The sequence below is a fragment of the Haematobia irritans genome, chromosome 2 (assembly GCF_050003625.1).
Source record: "Haematobia irritans isolate KBUSLIRL chromosome 2, ASM5000362v1, whole genome shotgun sequence".
Taxonomy (NCBI): Eukaryota; Metazoa; Arthropoda; class Insecta; order Diptera; family Muscidae; genus Haematobia; species Haematobia irritans.
In genome coordinates, this window is record NC_134398.1 from 130,771,578 (window position 1) to 130,774,815 (window position 3,238).

Sequence of the window (3,238 nt, forward strand, 5' to 3'; positions counted from 1 at the left end):
TATGAAACATTGATGCCCCAAACATAATATATTCTAACATATTAACATAGATGTCCCAAACATTTAGTGTTACTTTAGGAACATTACATGTTCGCACTTAAATATATTGTGGTTTAAAATCGTGCCCGAAACACATTTTGTTTATATCGGAACATATGAAAAACATATTTTTCTAACAGTGTATGATCTAATTTGGTTCAGATTTAAATAAATGCTCCATATAGTACACGGATGAAAAAGACTGTTTTTCATATGTTTGGCTATAAACATTATATGTTTGGAACACAAAATTTTAAACACAATATTTTTGAGTGCAAGCATATAATGTTCATAAACTAGCATAACATGTTTGGGACATATATGTTAATATGTTAGAACATATTATGTTTGGGACATAACATGTTTTTAAATATAATATGCTTGGATGCAAACATATATTAATTTAGAAATAGCCTATAAACATATATGTGTTTAGTAGCTTGGAGCGCTATTTAACAGGGAGCGATATTGAATTAAGTTGGTGGTTGTTGCTTGTTATTACAAAATTAACATTTTATTTTTCCTTGGGCAATTGATCAGCTACTTCTTTGATCCTTACAAACTGTGTGGTCCGCTGTTCGAATCCCCGTCCGGCAAAAGGTAAAATTAAAATAAAAAAAATCATACAATTGAATAATTTCTTCTACAATGTTTGTATTACAGAAAAAGGTGCTAAGAACTAAAAAATCTCGTGGAAGTGAGAAAGATGTGGGGGAATATACAATTGGACAGAAACAAAATTTTGAGCATTCAGGTCGAAAACCTATGTTGTTAGCACCTATATTACCTGTTTATTTTCATAATTCATTATGATTGTAAATATATAAATAAATAAATAAAATTTTGAGCACAATATTGTTTGGGAGAATTTTTTTAAGCATATAATATTTTTGGGTGCAAAATGCTTCCAAACATATTATATGTTCACATAATAACATATTGTTTTTTGGAAGACAACATTATTGAATTTGGATGCAAAAATACAAAATGTTTGGAACTTAGACTACCCAAACATATATTGTTTACACCAATATGCTTTCAAACATATTATATATTGGAAGAGATCAAACATATAAATGTTTGGGCAATACCCAAAAATTTATATGCTTGAAGCAAAATATGTTTGGGAGTATATGTTACAGAAGCGATTTTTTGTGAGCGTGTAGTTCTTCCGGTTTATACGGATATTACCAAAATACCCACATTTTACACAAAATTCTGTGATGATTTCCCAATATCGTAATCATATCCTACACACTGTAATGCTAGACTTTACACATAATGGTTGAGTTTTAAATAAGGCTCCGACTTGTGGAAATGTTGCCCGACTTGGCCAAATAATATATCATAACCCACAATAGATCACATATTTTCAAATCGGTTAAAATATAGATATTTGAATATGGGAATATAAACCTTCATAATAACTCCAAACAAATTTGAAGGAGTTGCGATGGTAACACAAATTTTGGTGTACATAGTGGTGAAGGGTATAATATAGTCGGCCCCGTCCGACTTTAGAATTTACTTACTTGTTTGTTTTTAAATTCGAAATTTTGGAGTCTATTCCTTTTAATATAAAGCACACAGACACAATTTTTATACCCTCCACCATAGGATGGGGGTATACTAACTTTGTCATTCCGTTTGTAACTCATCGAAATATTGCTCTAAGACCCCATAAAGTATATATATATATTCTGGGTCGTGGTAAAATTCTGAGTCGATCTGAGCATGTCCGTCCGTCCGTCCGTCTGTTGAAATCACGCTAACTTCCGAACGAAACAAGCTATCGACTTGAAACTTTGCACAAGTAGTTGTTATTGATGTAGGTCGGATGGTATTGCAAATGGGACATATCGGTCCACTTTTACGTATAGCCCCTATATAAACGGACCCCCAAATTTGGCTTGCGAATCCTCTAAGAGAAGCAAATTTCATCCGATCCGGCTGAAATTTGGTACATGGTGTTAGTTAGTGTTAGTCTCTAACAACCATGCAAAAATTGGTCCACATCGGTCCATAATTATATATAGCCCCCATATAAACCGATCCCCCGATTTGGCTTGCGGAGCCTCTAAGAGAAGCAAATTTCATCCGATCCGGCTGAAATTTGGTACATGGTGTTAATATATGGTCTCTAATGACCCCCATATAAACCGATCACCAGATTTGATCTCCGGAGCCTCTTGGAAGACCAAAATTCATCTGATTCAGTTCAAATTTTGTACGTGGCGTTAATATATAGCCTCAAACACCCATGCAAAAATTCGTCGAAATCGGTCCATAATTACATATAGGCCCTATAAAAACCGATCCCCAGATTTGACCTCCGGAGCCTCTTGGAAGAGCAAAATTCATCCGATTCGGTTGAAATTTGGTACCTGAAGTTAGTATATGGTATCCAACAACAATGCAGGAATTGGTTCATATCAGTCCATAATTATATAGCCCCCATATAAACCGATCCCCAGATTTGACCTCCGGAGCCTCTTGGAAGACCAAAATTCATCCGATCTGGTTGAAATTTGGTACGTGGTGGTAGTATATGATATTTAACAACTATGTCAAAAGTGGTCCATATCAGTCCATAATCATATATAGCCCCCATATAAACCGATCCCGAGATTTGGTTTTGGAGCCTCTTGGAGGAGCAAATTTCTAGGAGTCAGTTGAAATTTGGTACGTGGTGTTAATATATGGCCTCAAACACCCATGCAAAAATTGGTCGAAATCGGTCCATAATTATATATAGGCCCTATATAAACCGATCCCCAGATTTGACCTCCGGAGCCTCTTGGAAGAGCAAACTTCATCCGATTCGGTTGAAATTTGGTACGTGATGTTAGTATATGGTATCCAACAACCATGTAGGAATTGGTTCATATCAGTCCATAATTATATATAGCCCCATATAAACCCATCCCAAGATTTGGCTTTGGAGCCATTGGAGAAGCTAAATTCATCCGATCTGGTCGAAATTTGGTACGTGGTGTTAGTATATGATATATAACAACCATGCCAAAAGTGGTCCATAATCATATATAGCCCCCATATAAACCGATCCAAAGATTTGGTTTTGGAGCCTCATGGAGGAGCAAATTTCATCCGAGTCAGTTGAAATTTGATACATATGGTTAACAACCATGCCTAACTAGGTCCATATCGATCTATAGTTATATATAGCCCTCAGATAAAT

At 35.2% G+C, this 3,238-nt stretch overlaps 1 long non-coding RNA gene across 1 annotated transcript; it reads left to right on the forward strand.

The window, feature by feature from the left end:
- Positions 1 to 565: 565 nt before the first annotated feature.
- Positions 566 to 892, forward strand: LOC142226709 (uncharacterized). Its single transcript, XR_012719731.1, has 2 exons — positions 566 to 639; positions 703 to 892. It is a non-coding gene; the product is annotated as an uncharacterized LOC142226709 (long non-coding RNA).
- Positions 893 to 3,238: the final 2,346 nt, after the last annotated feature.